Source organism: Lissotriton vulgaris, chromosome 1_1 (genome assembly GCF_964263255.1).
Source record: "Lissotriton vulgaris chromosome 1_1, aLisVul1.2, whole genome shotgun sequence".
NCBI lineage: Eukaryota > Metazoa > Chordata > Amphibia > Caudata > Salamandridae > Lissotriton > Lissotriton vulgaris.
In genome coordinates this window covers 345,731,713-345,755,134 of record NC_141685.1, presented here as the reverse complement: position 1 = coordinate 345,755,134, position 23,422 = coordinate 345,731,713, and positions in this window count along the sequence as shown.

The window sequence follows — 23,422 nt, the reverse complement described above, 5'->3', positions numbered from 1 at the left end:
CGCTATAGAAGTGTTATTAACATAACATAACATACCTGTTTGATGGTCTAGAATTTGCTATGTGTCCTTGTTGTTACCTCCTGTGTTTCTGGCACCTGCATCATATCACAAGGACTATCGACTGTTTAATGACATTTCCAAGAACAGATACAAAAGAACAATAAGTAATGATGAGGTGGATCAGACTGACACCGCACTGCAGCAATGTGTTGATTTTAATTTGGGGCTGTTCTTATTTGTTGGTGCTGCTTTGAACAGTAGGAAAATCAGACATTTGACTTGTGTCGTAGAGGTTGTGACCAACCAGACAGCTATGGCACTTGGAAACATCACAGAAGAACTACAGATTGCAAGGATTGCGGGGCGCTATAAAACCGTATGGTCCTGGACGTGGTTTTGGCTGATCGAGGTGGTGAATGTCGAATCTTCGGAAGTAGCTGCTGCGTGTACATTCCAGATCATGCCCCTTCAGTTTTTGATGCGATCTCTAAGTTGCATAGAATTGCTGCTGAGATTCACCCTGGTACCGGCACATGGACTTTGGCCAGCTGGTTTTGGACATTATTCTCTACCTAGGGCTGGAAACTATTGACAGTTCTGTGTATATTACTTGCAATTCTACTGACATGCTGCCTATGTATACAATGTGGTCCAATGCTTTGTTCCACCTGTATCATTGCTTGTACACCTACCAGACGTGATGTTAACCCCGCCGCTGTGCCGAACGTTCCGCCCCAGTTCGGAACGTTCTATTAAGCAGGCGGGGCCGGAGCGTTCAGCGGACGTGTGCAGCACTACCGAGGTAGTGCACGCGACATCCGCTGAACGTGTGCCACACGGAAGGGGTTAAACATATGAATGCCCAGCGTATACCAGACAAGGAAGTTGATGAAATGATGCAAATTTGATATACATGATGTATACTTAGACTCCTCTAGATTCTAAATGTCTTCAGCTAATTCTGAAAGGGTCGTCTGTAGAAATTTGGCAGAGATCACTTTTAGCATTTAGCTGAAGCCATCTTTTTTCCGGCAGCCATCTTGTTGATCATGTGCTCGCCATGTGCTCTTTCCTTCTTCACTGTTGCTTGCCTTTGTGCTTTGCTCAAGAACTGGCTATACATAGCCTCTGCTGCTCTGCACATGCTCAGAAGGGTCTGTGGCTGCCCTTGCACTCGCTCTAGTTCATCACTGTCAGGCTGTTTTAACTGAGGTCAGCAATTCATGGCCTCTCTGTGTATGTAACTCTCCTATGTATGCTTGTACCGCCTTTTTTGAGCTCCTGTGTGAGTATAAAAGACCCATGGTTCTTCTACTCTTTGTGCTACTTCATACACTGCTGAAGGGTGTTGTGTGAATGTAGTTCCACCTCATGATGTTTAATAAAATATCTTTTTGCTATTTCAGCTTCTGTGCCAACTTCTATTTACTGGTCTGAGGACTTGTTTGCAGAGAAGGGCGAACCCCTTGCACTGGTAGGCCTTGCTGAGGTTTCCTTCTACACTGTGTTTTTCCCCTTTCCTGACCCCCTTCCTCCTCGTTGGCTTCTGTCCTTGCACCCTTGTCCCTGACCTTTGTATTTCCCTTTGAACCCTGAGGGACAAAAGTTGTACTCATGCGCACCTACCCCTTTCGTGGCTGCCACCACGTGAGTCGTAAACCCTTCTATGCCCTGAATGTCCCATTCTATAACTGGACAGGCCTGCATCTTTTCCCTGAAGCCCTCATTGTACCATGACCTAGCTTTCCATTGGTGCTACTGCTGTGCCTCATGAGCCTTCTACTCAAGGCTGCTGTGCCCTGGGTTTTCTTTTTCTAAGAAGACGCATGCCAGGGTTCTAAAGGTCCGCAGCCAATTCTCTATTAACTTTTCAACTCTGGGTTTACGTCTGTATCTCCTGTACTCATCATTTTTATACTGTACTGTTAAATCCAACCTCGCCTGGCCCACTTTCAGTAAGGACAATATATCAATGTATTCTTTCTGTCAAATTCTTTCCTTCACTGCAAGCAGTGTTAGGTTGACTAGACCCATCAGTTGAGTTGTAGTTGGTGGGTACTTGGTGACGGGCGATTGTATTTGTTGGCGGGCTTGCCCTTCCCCTGCTCTGGTCTTGCTTGGCTGGGCTCCACTGCTTGCCGCCGTACTGTCTTGGTTGCCTGTGTTAGCCACCCCCTCTTCTGCCTTCCCCCTGCTCCCAGCATTCCCTGGGTATTCACATGCTGCTTCTGTGCGCCTCCTGGTTCCCTTCTTCTGAGACACTCCTGGCAGGACCCTTCATCCCCTGATCCCCCGCCTGCTGTCCCCAGTGCTTCTCATCTTTAGGTGTTGTCCGCTGCCACATTGCGTGTCTGGCCCGGCCCACGGCCACCAGGTCATCCAATCTGCTGGGTGTGGGGTAGCTGCTGAAAAGGTATCTGCACCCATGCTTCCTCTTGGATCTCCCTGTCCTCCCTTCTGGTTTGCTGGCCTAGGAAGAGGGACTCCCCACAGCCCCTGTGCGGCTGAGATATTTACCCCCAGCTGAGTTCCATAATTAGCCATGTTACCCAGTGCCCCCTCAAAACCTAAGGCCCACCCCTTGCTGAGCATCCGCCCCTGTCCTTTGCGCTCAATGCTCACCATTCCTTGCTACGGTGCTGTAGCTCGCTGTGCTGTGCGTTCCCTTTGGAAGCGCCGTCATGGCTGCAGGCCCCTCACCGCAGTCCTCACTGCTGTACCTCTCCATTTCATTGCAATCTTCTTCCTCCAGCAGTGTAGTTGCCATATTTCTGCCTCTTCCTGCATGCCTACCTAGGCTGGGGCTTGCAGTCGTCCATCTCTGCTCTGTGGTGAGGTAATATGAATTTTCATGTTCAATTGTGTCCCCTATCGTAGACCCCACCGGCTCCATGTACGTGCTTTAAGTACATGTATGTTCCCTCCACTTCCAGCTATGAAGACGCAAATACATTTGCGTCCAACGTTAACATGTCCTCTTTCAGATCCACCATGAATGGGTCAGATATTCCGTTCCTAAGTGTGCCTTGCCAACGTCTTTATATGGTGCACCTTTCATGTTTTTCAAGCTCTGGCGAGTTAGGCCCTGATTCTTGCCATCGAGCCTTTTTCTGCCTTCTGTCTCTGGATGCTACAGCCTGGACCTGCATCTGTATCCATGACCTTTGTCTTACTCCCTGCGCGGCTAGCGGTGCCTGGCTCGGCCTTCTTGCCTGCCAAGACTGTATTCAGCCTTCAAGTTATCTGCTCCGCTCCCCGAAAATACATTCCTGTCTAGTAGTTTATGAAAACATCCTTCCCAGCTGCAGAGCAAAGGGCCCGGCCTCTCTGTCTCCATGCAAGTAATTCATAGCTCCCGTTACCATGGTAGGCCCATGGCCCCTCGCATCTCATGTAGACACGTAGTCGCATATGCACGCACTAGTAGTCAGTATAGAATAGCCTCTGCCCGAGAGACCTTTCCTTCTAGATAATACAGTTCCTCAAACACAAGATATTAGATATGATTTGGGATTAGGTTGTTCTGACACCCCAGACTTCTGTCTCCTCATGTAGGGCTAAATGTCAAGTCCCCTTCACCCTCCAGTTCCACGTCAATCACACGTCATGCTGCTGCGCGCGCATCTCTGCCACATATTTCTGCTGACACTGCAGGATTCTTCTATGGATCCACCCACCTGTGATACGTTTCATGTGACGTTGTCTAGCACACACCTCCGTGTACGCCTTCATGCACGCCTTCTGTTACGTACTTATGTCCTTATCTCGTTTCTCTCAGCTGTTACGCCTTCTGCATCTGTCATTACTGTAATGCATTGACTATATATATGATATCCTGTCAATAAAGTATTGTCTATCCCTTCCTGAACCTTCGTGGTGATGGAACATGATTGCCTGGTTCGAACCAATTCCTTTTTAAGGAATAAAACCCCTTTTAAAACCTCAAATACCACGGATTCTGTCTCTTATTTTTGACTGAGTTATTCTTATTGAACTTTACCGCATAAATTAAGTATAGGTAATTTAAATTTACCACAAAATTGGCGCCCGAACAGGTACCCCTCCCCCACCTTACGCGCCGGCGGTGCGTTGCAGGCCCGGTCCCCTGCCACAGCCGGACGGACAACTACGCGTACCCGCAGGATTTCCTGTATCTCCCTCAGGCCAACGGAGGTGACTGAGGCTGCGATCAACACCCAGACGAGGCGGTGAGGAGTGCGGAGGATCCCGACCAGAGCCTAGCTGAGAGAGCAAAGTCCGAGGTATTCAGAGGCCCACCAGGTTCCGAAGTTCCGAAGTATCTACGTCACGAGTCGAGTCGAGTCCAGTCCGGTCCAGTCCAGTGTCGAGTTTCCGAGGCCTTCCGTTCCGTGCTTCCCGGTGAGTACCGTTGCTGGGGACGCATCTAGACGAGCGCATTAATTTGTGCCGGTCAAGACGGGTTTGGGTACACAGACCCGGTCTGCACTGTTTTAGCGGTGTATCTGTACTGTTTAGCAGTATATCCGGTCTGCACTGTTTTAGCGGTGTATCTGTACTGTTTAGCAGTATATCGAGTATGTAGGTAGCTAGTTTTATTCTAATTATTATTGTTCGTTTTCAAAATGTTTTAAATGTGTTTTAATGTTGTGGTATGAGTGATTGTTCGATCTACATTGTCGTGTTTATTGTATTAATTGTTTCCAAGTCCAAGTAAGTATCAAGTAGTAAGGTTCAAGATGCCTTTATTTTCCAAACTAAGACAGATAAGTACTAGAAAAGGGATACTAGAGGAAGCGGTTCCCATTCCACCCAGGGACACTCCAGGGTACTTTATGTACCACAAACACGGCCTAGATGCTGTATTATATCTCGATTTATGAGTGGATTACACCAAAGATTTTGCAGAGAATCAGAGATGGCCCGCTGCTGGGACATGGGATGCCGATTGCATCATGAGAGTAGAAGAAGCATTATGGAAAAAGAAAGCCAGACAGTCACAGAAAGATGCAGGGATACTAGAGGAAGCTGTTCCCATTCCACCCAGGGACACTCCAGGGTACTTTATGTACCACAAACACGGCCTAGATGCTGTATTATATCTCGATTTATGGGTGGATTACACCAAAGATTTAGCAGAGAATCAGAGATGGCCCGCTGCTGGGACATGGGATGCCGATTGCATCATGAGAGTAGAAGAAGCATTATGGAAAAAGAAAGCCAGACAGTCACAGAAAGATGCCATTGAATTATGGCGTAGAGAATCGCATAGACGCACAGAGAAAGCACTCAGAAAAGCAGAGAAAAGTAGAGAGGATTCAGACAAAGCCCGAGAAAACGTATTAGTTGAGGAAGGTATACGAGTAAAAGCAGAACAAGTAGACCGACAACGAAACACTCTTATGAATGGTATGTATCCTCTTCTGGCCGAGGGTTTACCTAAGGCCACCCCGGAAGTACCAAAAGACCTGCCACCTCCATTGTTGCCGACTAAATTACACCACAAGACCGCAAAGGACATTTTTCTTTCTTCCTATTTAGACGATGTAGCCCCCGAATATGTTAATATTCCGCCGCCACGCACACCACCTGCTGACGGCACTCCACCCCGAGATAATCTACCCCCACCTCCGCAACAACATACTCCTCCTCCCGTTCCACATCCTCCGCCTGTTCCTCCACTCCTTCCCGCCCCTATTCTCCCTACCATTCACCCAACAAATCCTTTTGGACCTGGCACCTCAGGAGGTGCGACAGGAGGTTTTCAGACCCCGCCACAAACACATCGATTGACTTATAGGGATTTAGCACAGCAACGTACACCTCAAACAGCGAGTTACGACATACTTAAAGAGCCTCTTGCAGACTGTAGATATGATCCAGTACCCGGTAAAGACGACAGAATGATGCTATCATCAGTACGTCTACGACGAGTTGCAAACTATTTAATGTTACTACCAGGAATGATTGATCATCTAGACAGAATATATCATTTTGTCCAAACAGGGCAAGGTCCTGAAAGTATTGGCGAGGCCATGGCATACCAGAAAGTTGACACTCAAAAAATGATATTACGTTTCTTCATAAACTGCTTGATAAGAAACCAAGATAGGCCTGGTGTAGACCAGGAAGAAATGAAAGCACTTAACAAATGGGGTCAGAATATAGCAGACGGAAAACATGATAAACAGAGTAGTATAGAAAATATGTACCGAAGGATCCGAAAAGCAGTAGAACAAATACATGAAAGAGGACAGCCTGAAAGAGAAGTAGATACAGACAAAAATGAATCCTCGGAGGAGGAGGAACAACCAGAAACGACAACAGGAGCATTACAATTACCAGCTAGAGAAATGATAGCATATGTAGGTAAGGGAAGACCCTTTAATAATTCAACGCGTCCGGTACGTCCAGAAAGTAAGAGACTTTTTCAAGCTGCCATGTCAAACCCGAAGACGCCTGAACACCTATTTCAGGCTACCGATAAAATACTTCAAGAACGAATGGGGTACCATGTACTCAATTCTATGGATGAACAAGAATTAGCCAGGTCAGCAGTACAATGGGCTGACAGTTCTGATAAATATAGTGATGACGCATTAGCACAAAGGTTTTTGAATCTTTCCCCAGATGAACAGCGTTTAGCTGGTATGTACATGATACAACACCTCCTTATATTGTATAAAAGCCAACATTCTGATCCAGGTCCCCTACCTGATATTTTAATAGAACTACTCATGAATAAATGGAGAGGTCTAGGTACCGACTTAATTAAATTAATTCTAGAACATCGGCACAGATATAGTGCCTTCCTGTGTCCACAGTTTGATACAGCTCCAACCGTTGAAAGAAAAATGTATTACATAGACAGACAGAATCCCTTGCGAGAAGTGCATCCAGTTAGGAATGATGATAATACTCTTAGACGCGTGTTTGTGTACACGCCTATAACTAAAATAGAACTATTGGAAATGAAGAAATTAGTGCCCAGCCATGACAAAGATCCAGCAGGTTTTCACCGTGAAATAAAAGACATGTTACTCATGGGTGATTACACCTATCCCGACATCATGAAAATATTAAAAGTATTATTGCCTGCCGGTATTTACGAGAAACTCAAAGAAAAAGAATGGGAGGTGGGAGAGCAAAAGATTGTTTGGGCTGAATTAGAGAATGAAGAAAATACTCGAACCCCAGGCCTAGGGCTTGGGGACAAAACTAAAGCATTACCAGGATTGTTAGTACAAGTATTGCCACGATTATTAGCAACGAAAAAGGAAGACTGGGGTGCAATCTCAGCCTGCAAACAGAAACCCGATGAAGACACTAGTGATTTTTATTCCCGATTTGAGAAATGTTTTGGTATTAATAGTGGCCTGAAAGCAAGTAGCGAGTCATATCCACATCTTTTTGTAACAAAATTAGTCGAGAATTCCCTGCCCCAGGTTAAGAACAGAGTACTGAAAGTCGAGAGCACATGGCAAGCTAATACCCCTTCACAAATGTTACAAATGTTACAGTACCACCAGAACAGAATTAGAGAAGAACATGAGCACGAACAAAGACGTATGAAAGACACGAAAATGAAAATGCTAGTTACTCAGTCAGTTCCAGCTGACGGTCAGAAAAAGGGTATGACACAGTCCAATAATTCAGCAGCTCCTGTTAAAGGGATATGCAACTATTGTAAACAGCCAGGTCACTATATAAACGATTGTGCAGTATTGAAACACAATATCTCTACAGGCAAAACTAAAGAGAGACCGCGTCCTCCTAGACAGGACCAGGTCCAACAACAAGTACCACAGAATATCCAGCCTATGCAAGCTTCACAACAGACAGTACAGACCGTAGCAGTTCCACAGCCACAACCCATTGCCGCAACACAAAACACGACACAACAGATGTACCAGTATGCACAAAATGACTATCCCGATTATCAGCGATACACATGAAACAGCCTAGAGAGGGAAGTTGGCTTGCCTCTTATTGAGGTTCCTGTAGATCAAGAAGGTCCTTATGTACATAGTCAAGTATTAGGGAAAGACAGAAAGTTTTTAATTGATACAGGGGCAAGCAGGACAACTATAAGTCACGACGAGGTTCCAGGGGCACCCCTCTCAGGCTCACAGAATGTTTCCCTTGGATTTTCAGGAAAGCCTATTATTAATGAAGTATCGCAACCACTTCCCCTTGCAGTTGGTCCATTGACACGTACTACAGATTTATTACTAACGAAATCATGTCCAGAAAACTTGTTAGGTATAAAGACACTGAAAGCTCTAGGAGCTGTCATTTGCTGTTCTCCGGAAGGAGTAAGGCTGTTTTTACGCGACTTCAAGGGTCACTATGTGTTGAGAGATATTGATCCCAGATTACAGAATGTTCCTGCACATTTATGGGCACAAGGCCCCACTGATGTAGGTTGTATGCACATTGCACCATATCGAGTCACACTCAGACCAGGAGTAGTCTTACCACGAATCTGACAATACAAGTTACCTCCAGATGCTGTAGCGGCTTTACTGAAAATCATTGACGAGCTCATTGCACAAGGAGTGGTTGTAGAAACCGACTCCAATGTATGTAATTCCCCCATCATTCCAATTCTTAAACGTACTGATCCAAATGCACCTCCTGTTTATCGATTAGTTATCGATTTGCGCGAATTAAATAAATGCATTGTACCACAATACCCCGTGGTCCCAGATATCTCGTCTCTATTGACAGCCATTGATTCCGAAGCAGCGTTCTTTACTGTAATTGATCTGAAGAACGCCTTCTTTAGTGTCCCCATTGATTCGGAAAGCCAATACCTTTTCGGATTCTGTTTAAATGGTCGAAGCTTAAAATTTGCACGCGCACCTCAAGGATTCACAGAAAGCCCCAGCATCTATAGCCAAGCACTGAAAAGACAACTTGACAGTATTCACATGCCTGATAACACTGCCCTGTTACAGTACGTCGATGATCTATTGATCACCGCCCGCAGCGAACCTGAATGTGAGCAAGCGTCACTGACGGTTTTGCATTTCCTGGCTGACAAGGGACACAAGGTGTCCCCTTCGAAGCTGCAATTCTGTGTCCAGCAAGTTGTTTACCATGGGCACTTGCTGTCCAAAGGGGGGAGACAGCTAACACCTGACCGCATTCAGTTAATTGTAAACATGTCACAGCCCAAGACACAAAAGGAGGTACGAGCCTTTATAGGCCTCACTTCATACTGTAGACAATGGATTCCTCAGTACGCATTTCTAGCAAAGCCACTCATACAGTTGACAACCCAGGAGGCAGCGTCTTCGACTGCCCTCCCTTGGACTCAGGAACATACACAAGCTTTTGACGACTTAAAGAAAGCCTTATGTCAAGCACCAGTTTTAGCGACACCATGTTACAGCAAGCCTTTTACACTTTTTGTCACAGAACGTGAAGGTACTGCATTGTCAGTACTCACTCAGGATCAAGCAGGTTCACACAAACCGTGTGCTTATTTTTCTAGTACATTGGATCCAGTAGCCCAGGCTCTGCCTGCGTGCTTGAAATCAGTAGCAGCAACAGCTCTAGCAATCAGACAAAGTGATTCCATAGTGTTAGGACATCAATTGACAGTGCAGGTTCCACACTCCGTGGAAGTTCTTTTAAATCGAACACAGACCCAGCACTTGACTATAGCACGACTGACAGGTTATGAATTGACATTGTTTCAGCCACACATAGAAATCAGACGTTGCAACACATTAAACCCTGCTACACTTTTGCCATTAAGTGAGACAGACCCATTGGCACATGATTGTATTGAAGTCATTACTATTACGACGAAACCTAGACAAGACTTGACAGACACTCCCTTACCAGATCCAGACCTGACACTTTATGTGGATGGTTCATGCATGAGAACAAGTACAGGAGAATTAGTGGCCGCTTACGCAGTCACGACAGAAACTGAAGTCATAGAAACAAATTGTATTGACACCCTGTCAGCTCAAGCAGCAGAGCTCATCGTTCTGACTCAAGCCTGTATTCAAGCCAAGAACAAGAGAGTTAACATATACACAGATTCACGTTATGCATTCGGAGTTGTACACGACTTCGGTGTATTATGGCGAGAGAGAGGTTATTTGACTTCTCACGGTGCCAAAATTCAGCACGGTCCCCTCATTCAAACTCTGTTAGATGCAATACATCTGCCTACAGCGATATCGATCATGAAGTGCAAGGCACATACCAAAGTCACAGATATCATTTCCCAGGGTAACAACCTGGCAGACCGAACAGCCAAGCATACAGCTCAGACTCAGACTCACGCAACTGACTTGACAAAGACAATAGTCAAGACACCGACACATTGCATGACAGTTAGGGATCCCGCCCTTGATGTAATTGACATACAGACACATGCTACACCAGATGAAATAAAGAAATGGACTGAACTAGGAGGGGTCCAGACAGATCAAGGATGGATGACGAAGGGAAAATCTACATGGTTTCTCCCTGACTCTATGGTACAAGTTATCATTAACACAGTACACAGTCCTGCACATTTAGGAGAAAAAGCCATGTTAGACAGTATTCAAAACATTTGGTTCAATAAACATTTACGAGCAGCAGCCAAATAGAAAGTGCGTACTTGCATGATTTGTTGTCAGTTCAACCCAGGTAAAAGCATTCCCGTAGAGCAAGGTGGATTTCATCCTCCCGATCACCCTTTTGAAGTCCTCCAGATGGATTATATCCAGATGGAACGTTGTCGAGGATTCAAATATGTCCTCGTAGTTGTATGTGCACTCTCCCGTTGGACAGAAGCATATCCAGTCCCAGATTATACTGCTCCGACCACTGCCAAGCAGCTGGTTCGTGAATTTTTCCCCAGATATGGTTTGCCCCGCATCGTATACTCCGATAACGGTCAGCCATTCTCGTCCGAGCTAATGAAGCAGGTATCTCTCCTGCTCGGCTACCAATGGAAGTTCCATTGTGTCCGACATCCCGAGGCAGCAGGCCTCGTGGAACGCCATAACCAGACTCTGAAAATTCGCCTTGCCAAGATCTGTAGAGAGAAAGGAGTCGACTGGATAGTAGCTTTGCCAGTCGCACTCTTTTACATAAGAATGGTCGCACACTCCAGAACAGGGCTATCCCCGTACGAGGTGGTCTTTGGTAGGCCACCAAATATGTGGGGGACGCCTCTGCCTCGCAAAATTACCGATGTTGACTGTATTATGCTGACCGATTACCTTGCCTCCTTGATGTCTGCACTACAATCATGTCGTTCACAGGTTGCTGCAGCCTTTCCCGACAACACCGAGGTGAAGCCCCATGAAGTTGTTCCAGGAGATTTCGTCTTCATAAGGAATTTCGACAGGAGAAGTCCGCTGGAGCCCCGTTGGCAAGCACCAAGACTAGTACTTTTAACCACAAGGACAGCTGTAAAAGTGGAGGGCCGCAAGGGCTGGCTCCACTCGAGTCATATCAAGAAGTTTCATGGACTGCCTCCAGATTTGAACTCTCAGCCCGGCCCTCCTCCACAGACGGACTCAAAACTCCCCCTGGTCGAGAAAACTTCTTCCCAGGAATACAGACTGAAATTAAGGTCTAGCAAGTCAGACAGTTTAATTGTTTAAGTCCTCCCCTAGGTGAATCGGTTAGACGAGTTTCTGACATGTATCCCCTAGACCCCAATAGAGAGAGAGATAGACAGAAACAGCTCAAGAAACGTGAATATTGTAAATCTCTTCGCAGCCACTGCATCGTGACACTATTGATTATGTTTTTTCTAAGTCTTCTGATTATTGCTGCAAGTATACTGTTACATATCTACTACCCTATTTTCAAGCGTGCACATTCTCCCTTCAATGTCACTGCCGAGCACTCTTTCAGTGAACTGCCCCCACATGAATTGTCTTACCGACTTGCGCTGCGCAACAACACATTCATTAGTATGTTACATGACTCCCATCAGACCAGCAATGCTACCAATTGTTGGATATGTGGCCGACTCCCTCCCTATTAGAAATACAAGGGAGTTCTGCCCCTCTTCCCGTACCCGTTTACACACAATGGTTCCTGTGGTGCATGGTTTAGTTTAATGAACTCACTAGATTCCAATTCCGTAGTTTACCAGGGCAACTGGGTATGGGGAAATCTGAATACCGTTCTGCATAAAGTATGTTTCCCTGACAAGGAGGGTCTTCCAAAAAGGAAAGGAACTGATTTAGAAAATGAAGTATATGGATTAGGTAACTTTACACTTAACCTCATGATTCTGAATGTTGAATCCGAATCCGAACCAGTCTTGCCCGCTATGTCCGTACTACCAGTCAAAGGTGAATTATGTATCAGAAAAAATGGTTCAGTACACCTGGGTCATAGTAAATGTACTACTGTGATCGAATTCAGTGATAAGGGCAAGTCTACATTTAAAGCTTCACGTCATTCCTACTTCATTTGTGGTCATACCGCATATATACGCTTACCTCTAGATTGGGATGGCACCTGTTACATTGGATTCCTTCTGCCACCTGTTTTCCTAGCCCCTCCTGATTATCATAGGAATACCCATCTAGTACACAATAGACCACAGAGAGATCTCCCGATTGTCGACTACACTGAAACGGCATGGGAACAATATACAGACTTCAATAAAGGTTTCTTTCCCTACTTAGGTGCTGTCTTTAATAGTAAACTGATACGTAAATTAACCAGAACCCTCGAAGCAGTAGTGAATGAAACTACTTCCGCCCTAGGTAACTTAACAGAGGAGCAGTCTGCTATGCGGATTGTTGTTCTTCAAAATCGTCTCGTCCTTGACGTCATCCTGGCCGATAGGGGCGGAGCCTGTAGAGTCATCGGGTCAAGCTGCTGTGTTTTCATTCCAGAAAACGCGCCATCAGTATATAGAGCCATCACTCGTCTTCACAAGATTGCAAGTCTGATACACCAGAATCCAGGCACCTGGACTTGGTCCGGTTGGTTCTGGACCACGTTGTCAGCCTGGGGATGGAAAGTCCTATCCTTCCTAGGTATTGCCCTTCTCATAGTATTCAGTTGCTGCCTATGTCTACAATGTGGGCCAGCGATTTGCGGCCTGTGCGCCACATCATGTATTCCTCATTCAAGTCCTCATTCAAAACGCCGTAAGAAGAAAGAAGAGCAAATGATGTTACATGAACAGATTGATAGATTAATGAGGATTGATATATCATGAAGGGTCCGTAGGGGACAAGGAGGGAATGAGGTAATATGAATTTTCATGTTCAATTGTGTCCCCTATTGTAGACCCCACCAGCTCCATGTACGTGCTTTAAGTACATGTATGTTCCCTCCACTTCCAGCTATGAAGACGCAAATACATTTGCGTCCAATGTTAACATGTCCTCTTTCAGATCCACCATGAATGGGTCAGATATTCCGTTCCTAAGTGTGCCTTGCCAACGTCTTTATATGGTGCACCTTTCATGTTTTTCTAGCTCTGGCGAGTTAGGCCCTGATTCTTGCCATCTAGCCTTTTTCTGCCTTCTGTCTCTGGATGCTACAGCCTGGACCTGTATCTGTATCCATGACCTTTGTCTTACTCCCTGCGCGGCTAGCGGTGCCTGGCTCGGCCTGCTTGCCTGCCAAGACTGTATTCAGCCTTCAAGTTATCTGCTCCGCTCCCCGAAAATACTTTCCTGTCTAGTAGTTTACGAAAACATCCTTCCCAGCTGCAGAGCAAAGGGCCTGGCCTCTCTGTCTCCATGCAAGTAATTCATAGCTCCCGTTACCATGGTAGGCCCATGGCCCCTCGCATCTCATGTAGACACGTAGTCGCATATGCACGCACTAGTAGTCAGTATAGAATAGCCTCTGCCCGAGAGACCTTTCCTTCTAGATAATACAGTTCCTCAAACACAAGATATTAGATATGATTTGGGATTAGGTTGTTCTGACACCTCAGACTTCTGTCTCCTCATGTAGGGCTAAATGTCAAGTCCCCTTCACCCTCCAGTTCCATGTCAATCACACGTCATGCTGCTGCGCGCGCATCTCTGCCACATATTTCTGCTGACACTGCAGGATTCTTCTATGGATCCACCCACCTGTGATACATTTCATGTGACGTTGTCTAGCACACACCTCCGTGTACGCCTTCATGCACGCCTTCTGTTACGTACATATGTCCTTATCTCGTTTCTCTCAGCTGTTACACCTTCTGCATCTGTCATTACTGTAATGCATTGACTATATATATGATATCCTGTCAATAAAGTATTGTCTATCCCTTCCTGAACCTTCGTGGTGATGGAACATGATTGCCTGGTTCGAACCAATTCCTTTTTAAGGAATAAAACCCCTTTTAAAACCTCAAATACCACGGATTCTGTCTCTTATTTTTGACTGAGTTATTCTTATTGAACTTTACCGCATAAATTAAGTATAGGTAATTTAAATTTACCACAGTGGGGGGCTGCCATATTTTAGCCCTTGTCCTCCCTTGCCCAGCCTGGTGTCAGCCGCTGTTCTGGGTGCATGTCCCTTCCCACAGGACCATGGAGTGGCAGTTGCAACCCTGCTTGGTACTTCGAGGGCTTCTGGGCTTTCTTAACTGGCCTCTCCTCCATGTTCCCTGCAATGTCCCCGTCCCTCCAGTCTTTTTCATTTATGGCTACTAAGGTACAAGCCTTGTCCAGCCTCAACTGCAGGTCATCGTTGTGTTCCAGGCTAGATTCCCCCTGTGGCCTCATTTGCTTCTTCCGTTGTGGCAAAGTCAGGGAAGTGGCCCAGCCTCTTCCCTGCCACCTGCCTCTTCCTGGAAATGTGCTGGCTTTTGTCTTTGCCTGCCCTCGTGCCTCATTTCCCTGCCGTGACCTCTTATCTGTTCCCGCCTCATGCCGGCTCATCCCCCTCTTGTGGGCGAGGCTGCTCTTTTCTTTCCTTATGGTCCGAATTCTTGAGCTCACGCTGGGCTAGCTCTGACACCATGGGTGGGGCTGGGGTTTACACTTACTGCAGTCTCACTTCCTGGTTCCAGTGCCTGAACTCGTGCCTGCTGAACCAAGCTCTCCTGAGTGGGCTCACCTCATCACTCTTCTTCTAGCCCATGGCCCTGTCGATCTTGTGCTGGCAATATGAGGGGAACCATGCGGCTGGAAAAACAAATCCAGGGGTGTGGCATTTCACTTTGGCCTCCTGACGCTCCTGCATCCCAAGCGGGTGCCCCACACACTCCACTGCTCTGAAGGTCCTTGAGTGTTTGGCCGCTCTCTACTGGTGGTGTCAATTTGTGAGTCCTGTGCCACTGCTCGCTACCTGGTAGTCCACTCTTGGCGGTAAGGCTGGGGAAAGATGTCATCCCGGGGGCGCTGTCCTCCAGTAGTTCTTTCGAGCTTTCGAGGCGATGGTCAGCTTGTGAGATCAAAGGGGGAGCCTGTGCCCCCTTTTGACCTCCTTGCCCCTATCTGCCGCCTTTTCTGCTATTGGCCAGCTTGCAAGTTTCAAACGGCGCGTCCAATACTTGCATATCCCTTTTTTGCAGGCTTTTTCCCTTGGGTGCTCCCATCCCCGGGAGATGTTCCCCACAGGATCTGACTGGGACTGCTTCGTTTTTCCTGCCCATGTCTCAATTTAGGGTTTATATGTGATTTAGATGAAAATCAAACATGTAGAAAATGGTTCTGATTAATTTACGTAGTCAAACCTTTGTTAATAATTTTTCTTTCAGAATTGCTTTCAACACACTTACGAAACAACCTGCTGAAAGCCATTTTTGACAAAATGTTTGTTTTATCATGTTTGTTTTCCATTTTTCAAAATTCATGGGGGCAGGGGTTCACTCTCTTAACCCCAAATCCCATTTTTCTCAAGACTATTATCCCTGACATCCATGCCCCTTGTAATACTTCCCCTCCAACTTTCTTTCAGTTTTTAAATCCCATTTTACTCCTATTTTTTACAAATCCCTTACTCCTTCTCCAAAAGTACTTCCTTCTTTACATTTAGTTTGGAGGGGCAGAAGCCTCACTCAAATAATAAACAATACTTGTTGTAGGAAGAAGGAATCTGACTACATGGTTGCCCCCACTTTTTCCTGGTGTTTTGATGGTTTTTTAATAGTTTGGCTTGGATCCTGCTATTCAGGGCCCAGCCTTTCTGCTTTCTCTTTCAAAATGATTCCATGTACTTTAGGTATACTCCAGTTTGGTTACTGGGGTACTCTTATGAGTACCTAGTACATGGTACACTAGGTACCAAGGGCAATGGTATCCCAGAGGCCTACCAGGGGCTGTAGCATGTATTATGCCATCCCTGGGCAGTCTTCCAAAATGACATTACAGGTCTGCTACAGCAGCCTGTGTAATGTGGTGTATGCACTCCTTGCTTAGATATAGGTTCCCCCTATCTACCTTATATCACTACACATATAAACCTATCAGTCACCCCTACGGCAGGCCTTAACAATCCTGAAGGCAGGGTGCTGTGTTTTGTGTGAGAGGGTGCCCATGCATGAGAAGGGCCCCTCTACAACCTGCGGAATCTATTCTCCAGGGAGGTTCTGTGATGTAGCCAGACCATATGCTCTTAAGTGCATTATAACCTTGCGGTAAATTTTAACTTTGGAATGGCTACAAGGAAACATGTAAGTCGTTTTGGTGTCAAATACTTTGCAATCATACCCCCGCCAGTCCTGGCGGCGGGGGTATGATTCCACCCTTCTAGAAGGAGAAACATGACCACACCTGTACACCCGGTACCAGCTTAACAGAACCCTGGCATCACAAAATGGATGCCACAGACACGAGCCTGGCCTCCTGCTGCTGGACGAAACTCCGGCATGGGAGGTCTGGACAATAGGTTTCCTGTCACAGGAAGGTGTCACCACCTCCCAGACAGGCTTTAATGTATTGGGGCTGGGTGGATGCACTTCAAGATTGCTTTGAAGTCTGCACTGGTGGCACATTTGGTGTCCCTGTGCATATCCCAGTTCATACCGGTTGCAGGGGCTACCAGCTCCTGCTCTGGTGTGTAACTGGACAAAGGAAATGGGTGTAGCCGCCGCTCTTTCCAAACCCTCCCATAGGTGAGTTTCCAGCATTTGTCCCACCCCTTCCTTGGGTAGAAGATAGGAACTCCTGGCTACAGGACTTTAGATTTACTTGGAAAAAACTCTGATACTGAATCTCGCAACTTTTACGATCTGCACGATGCTGGATGACTGAAGAATATCCCTTAGAGTAAAGGAGTTACTCCCATGCGTGGCAGGCACCAAAGTCACATCTGACCAGTTTGCATCTTTGAAGCTCCTTCCGGACTCCGAAGAATTTGCAACACAGGAGGTGGGTTTCCAGACTTCCCAGAGGGCGACCCGAGTCCCCAGCAAAGCTGAGACCCGTAGTCCTTGTGGGTACTATGGAACCGGAACCCCTAGACACCGTGCACATTTGCAAGTGCATTTGCTTTTCGACGATGCTTGAGGCTGTGCATTGGGTTACTTGTAGCCCAGACCCCGAGCAGCATTTCTACTGAAGATTGTTGGCCTACACTCCACAAGTGTTCCATGAGCCGGGCCTTTGTGTTTTCTCTGGAGGTACCTTCACGATCCCTGTTTCGTCGACTGGTGGGTCCCTGAGAAGGCAACTTTGACTTTCCTTGGGCCTCCCTGGTTGCTCTAGATGTGCCCTGACTCTCCATTGCTTGGGGAGTCCCCTGGACCTTGTTGGTCCACACTGAAGCATCTTTTCTCTTCCTGCATGGGTTGTTGTTGCTAAGGCTTGTTGTGTTCAATCCGAGAACTGACACTGCAGTACTCGACATCCCTTGTGGGATAGCTCGAATCCAGCTCCTGGTCATTGTCGACGCCTTCCGGCTGCAGAGTCAAGCTTCACCTCTTCGCACCTGAAACACCCGACATCGGTGGGCATTTGTCTACCGTGCTCCTGGTCACTCTGCTTTCAGGTTCTTCACATCTTCGATTCAGGCTTGGATCACACCGGACACTTTTCTTCTCCATGGCAGCAGCACTTTGCAGTTGGTCGCCATTGAAAACTATAACGATTCCTGACACCATTTGACACCTATTTACCCAGCTTCCCTGGGTGAGGTAACTTGAGTACTCCGGTGCTCCCATTGGTGTTGGCCCTAGAACCCCTTAAGTCCAAAGGGGTTTCCTCAAAGTCCTCTCCTAAGTGTCTTTTAGCTTTAAAATTCCAACTGCAACTTTCCACATAGAAGCTAACGGAGTTCGCAGCTGTGTTCTCACACTGCACATGTCCTCGTGGGTCCCCTGTGTCGCCACCTTGTGTGGTTTCTTGGGGTCCCAGCGATTCTACAAGCTCTAGGCCTTGTGTCTAGTCAAGTCATGGTTCTTATATCACTTCCCTAATATATAGTTTGGTCCCCCCCTGGGGCCCAGTGTATATTGTGCTATTTACTGAAGTTTTATCGTGTTTAAAGTGTGTACTTTGCTCTGTAATTTCATTAGGAAATTACTAGAGAGTGTTCAGTAATAAATACATATAACATATATATATATATATATATATATATATATATATATATATATATATATATATATATATATATATATATATATATATATATATATATATATATATATATATATATATATATATATATATATATATATATATATATATATATATATATATATATATATATATACCTTGTGTGGTTCTCCTTTCATTTAGATATTCAAGAGGTTATAATCTGGTAAACCAAGCTGCCTTACACCCCTTCAAGACTTAGCCTGAAGGCTGCTCTCCATAGCTACCACTAAGATAGCTTTCAATAAAGGTTGTCTTAAACCTATCATCAATAAGGGTTGTTTGAACTAGTGGACAGCATATGCCAGGCACACTTCTCACACTTGTGAGAGTGAACCACCAAATTTACTGTGCTTAACTTTATGGTAGCTTGGCACAAAAAGTAGTCAGACTTAACTTAGAGGCAATGAGTAAAGTATTTTTGCAGCACACAACCAGTAATGAAGTGAAAACACAACAAAAGAAAAATCCCACACCAATTTAGAATAATAGAGATATTTTTATAAATGAAATAACACCAAAATAAATTAAATCAAATCAGTAGAACTAGGGTTATGAATTTTTAAAATGTGCAGTGAAAGACAACACCTAAAGCAACAAAGAGCCAACTGTGGTTATCTGGCTGGATGACACTAGGCTAAAATCACAAATTTATACTTACCAAGATACAGTGCAGTCGAAGCACAGGACCAAGTTTGGCCTGCTGGAAATTGTACCTTTGTGTCCAAGGTCCAGCGTCACGTTGTGTCATGTAGTGTAATTTCCAATGAGGCAGCAGACCAGGAACTGTCAGATGCTGCAATGTGAGTTCAAGCTTCGGGTAGTGTCACTCTTAGTCGGTTGTGATGAACCCTTCAGTTGCACCAGGAGGAGCATGCTCTAACTCCCGCCAAGGATCCAGGACATGGGAGGGACCTATTGAGGACCAAGACTCATTTCAGCCGAATCCAGACACAGGGCACAGGTCGTCCCATGCAGGTCTAGTTTATGCTGGTCAGTTCAAAAGACAGGTCTCTGAAGTTTGTTGCGTCCCTGAAGTTCACACAGGAGGCCATTTAACTAGTTGTTGGAATCACTCTGGTGGTCTTGGGCCCAAGGGAGCAGGTCCAGTCTTCCTTCCTCAGGCAGCAAGGAAGTCCTCCTAAGAGCATGGAAGCAGGGCTTGCTTGAGTAGTCCACAGGTACAGAAACAATCTGATTTTGGGTCTGAGAGTGCCAACTTTTATTTTATTCCTAGTGCCAGTCTTTGTGTGGGGGCATCCCCCTCTAAATTAATTCTGTCCAGTTTCCCTGCCCTTACTGGGCTTGGCTCCTAACTGTCTACTGGGACAAAAGCAAGGACAGACGTGGTGTCACGTTCTTTTGTGCATTCTGCAAATGGTCAGCCAGTCAGTCAGTCATTAAAACTTTATTTGGTTTGTTACAAATATAAAAGTATACACTATACATTTTATAAAAACCTTGTAAAACAGATAATATAAAACATTTATAAAATTACAACTCAGTCATTTCCTGGACGATAACACAACCCCTTTTTTTGTTAAACCATATCCTCCTAGGTTGTTAAAATCACAATGAAATAAACATATATAACAGAACCTTCTAAGCGTAATACATACATTAAAATGCAGTCTCATTTTATAATAGGGGAGTTACTAGCACCTATAACTCTGTACGCTGGAGAAACACTCTAACTCTAATCATGTATTTCCCCAATGCACAGGCTATATCCAAATTTGTTATTCCCACTAGGAGGTTTGCAGCTTGCTTCCTATTCATAATCCTGTATTTTTTAAATATCGGGCATGAAATCTCCTTACGTATATCAAGGACCATCCTACAGTCTAATAAAATATTTATAATATCACAAGAGGTACCTAACATACAAGTGCAGTTACCATCACTTTTTATCATGAGATTTTTGACCCTATTATTTATATAACAGGGGTTTATTCACATTCACACTTTTGATACCTCTCGTCTTAAATACTGATTCGGTAACCTATCTGAGTAAGGGTAGGGTTGGTCTTCTGAAGCCCATACTTGGGTCATATGGGACACCGATATTTTTTGCTGGAGATACTCTTGATTACATATACGGGACACGTCAGCTCCCAATGACTGTAGTTCTTTTTTGCCTATGTTGACGTGTCCTAACTGCATATCTAGTTCTATTCCCAGCACACCATATGCTTCTTTTAATGAGACTCTTGTTTCTTTTGCCCAGGATAACTCACTATGGGCAATTTCCTCCCAACACCACTGTGAGATTTTTTGGGGGAGCTCCCCAGTCCCTAGACGCTGCCAAAAGCGTATTAGGGCCATCCTAGTGGTTGTTGCCCAGGAGGTAAATCCCAACTCTAATCTCGCTGCTTGTACCATTGATGATTTTGGCAGCGAGAACAAGCTTTTCAGGATCATACCCTCCTCTTTATCCCAACATTTTTTCCCGCTTAGGAGGAGAACCTCTGATCCACATAGAAATTGCGCGGGGACCGTTGCTAGGTAGGCCTTTATAACCAGCCGGTGTGACATGTCTCCACAGAAGCTATTAAACCTTTTTAGGCCCTTCATAGAAGCCGCTGCCCTAATTTTTAATGCTTCCAAATGGGTGGTCCATTTCAAATTACTCGTGAACCACATTCCCAAGTGTTGGACCCGGCCCTTTTGGCAGGTTCTCCCCGAAACTTTTTGCTTTTTCCTAGCCTATTTCTGTAACCTGGTGTTGGTGATTGTCGGTCTCAGCGCACTTTTTCACTGTGGTCCAGTGTAAAGTGCGTGCGCTCTCTGTGTGTGTGGCGAGAGTGACCTGCCCTCCCATAGGAATTCATGGGGAATATGTGTGACCATGGTAGTTCAGTTCCTGATATGTGGGGAGTGCAGGGTCGAGTTTGGTATGTGCGAACTTGTGAGATTTAATGCTGTGCAATGATGTATGCGGCATGATTGTGTCTAGTGTGGAAGTGCCGCTTCTAGAAGTTGGCATATTAGTGTGATTTGTGTCTGGCGTGTGATTGGCTGGAGCTGGCTGGTGAGCCTGGCTCCAGGAGTCAGGATGGGTCTGTCCCAGTGGTGAATGGAGATATTAGCATGCTGATGTGAGGGAGGGGTACACCTGAGACCTGAATAGTGCTGGGCTTTCCTCACACAATGCTAGCTCCACCCCCAGGGGTGCGTCTGATGTCCCTAGCCTGGCCAGTGAAAGGAGTTCCCCATAACCTGTTGTAGCTGGTTTCACATTGCCTGCAACCTGCTAGACAAATGATTTTGTGTATAAAAAGAGGCTGTGACCTCTTGTAAAATGTTCTTGTTTCTGACTGGAATCAACCAGGGGAGTGCTGCTGCTGGGGCCCAGAGGAAGGCTTGCCTCCCTGGGTCCTGTCCGGCCCCTGGACTGCTGAGGGACCTGGATGCCTGGAGGATCTTTTTGCATGGGGTCCCCTTTGCTTCACTTTGCCCCAGGACCCTTTTCTTTGAATCCTGAGTTGCTGGGACCCTTCTTGATGCAGGGGTCGTCTCTGGGGACTTGTGAGGCTGTCCGTGCCCCCAGTGCGGTGTGAGCGCTTTATTTTTGGGCAGAGTGCTGTGGTTTTTCCTCGAAGGGAAGCGCTCCTGCCCTTTTGTGCCCCGTGTAAGCTGCTAACGTCGTGGGCGGTCTTTCTTCACCTTGTGCCCTGAATCGTAAGGTCTACGCATCACCGCCGCTGCCCGGGACAAACTCTCCGTCATCAGCCTCGGGGCCGCTGACATCACCAAGAAGGCTGTGCTGGCATTGGGCCGCCGCGGGAGGCTTGCCGGAGAAGCAGCGCAGTCATTGGCTGACTGTGGGAGGCTCGTTCCGTGAGGCCGCGTTGGGATTGGCCCAGCCAGGAGCAGTGTCGCATCAGAGGGGGCTCGTCTAAGAGGACGCGCTGGGATTGGCCTAGCGCTTGTGGAAGCCCAATGCTCGCTTCCCCCCTTCCGAGGAAGTCGCCGCCGCTGGAAAACAACGGAAAACAACGGACCGGAAGCCGGGGGACCACGCCAGAGAGAAGCCTGTATCACCAGAGGCCGCCCGATAAGCAAGGATCGAGAAAGACACTGCCCTCCCTAGGTAACGCTCAGAGCTTAGTCTCGAGCCGTGCTGTGTGTCTCTGCCTGGGGGGTTGAGTGCGGAGGGCCGCCTCAGGTCCATAAATCTCCTGCAAATAGTCTAGGGGTACGCCGATCACCGTGGGGGCAAGTTGGCACCATCTCGGACCACGGGTCAGTGGGAAATAACGGCAGAGTGCAGGGACTGGTTTTTTTCTTTGTGCATCACGAAGAGGCAGCAGGGGCTTATGTAGTGTTTGGAGTCCTGGTTTGAGGAGACAGATTGCTGCAACGCTCGCTCTTGGGGCATAATTGCTTTTTTGATCCCCGTGGCTCCCACGTATGGAGGCATACTTCTTCCCAGAGCCTTAGTGGCTCCAACAGGGGCATGTCGTGGTTTGAAAAGCCAGATGGCTCCAGGGGGCACAGTTAGTTGTTCCTATGGGCTAGTGAAACCCCGTGTCCCCCTTTGCTTTGCCTGAGATACACCTGCCCAGCAAGTAGTGGGGCAGCTGCAACGTTTAGGTTTGCGCCGGTGGCGCACCCCTGACTGGCGCTGCATGGCAGCGCGCCCTGACATTCTGAACACAGGGCATTTGAGCCCCTTCATGTGATGGCCAGTTAGCCTAGGGGACTGGTAGAGGTATAGGGTGCAAAGTCCTAATGTGATTTTTGCGCAATGTGATTACTATGTTTGTGATGATAATTGCCTAATGTGATTCATGTGCTTTAAATGTGGTGCTAGGAAATGTAATGCATTTAGTATGTTTTACGCACCCTGTATTAATACCTCTAGAGATGGTTTTACCTGTGGGGGTTTGTGTTAGTGAGATTGT